This window comes from Plasmopara halstedii (genome assembly GCF_900000015.1).
Source record: "Plasmopara halstedii genome assembly, contig: Scaffold_816, whole genome shotgun sequence".
NCBI lineage: Eukaryota > Oomycota > Peronosporomycetes > Peronosporales > Peronosporaceae > Plasmopara > Plasmopara halstedii.
In genome coordinates, this window is record NW_020187732.1 from 629455 (window position 1) to 629698 (window position 244).

A 244-nucleotide genomic window follows, 5' to 3' on the forward strand; every position below is an offset into this window, starting at 1 on the left:
ATCGCCGCCATGGCATAGCTCAGGGCTTGGTGTTGGAGGAATAGCCGAACAGCTAGCTGATGTCAGCCCCCTCAACATCCGTATAGAAATCGATGACTTCTTGTCTACCAGATTGAGTGTCCTATGACACGTTCGCGATGCGATGGCTGAGAGCCAAGACCTGCAGAAACAATATGCCGATGAAAAAGGAAGAGGCAAAATGAAAAGCTTTAAGGTCGGGGACCTGGTTTTATTAGATTCTAAA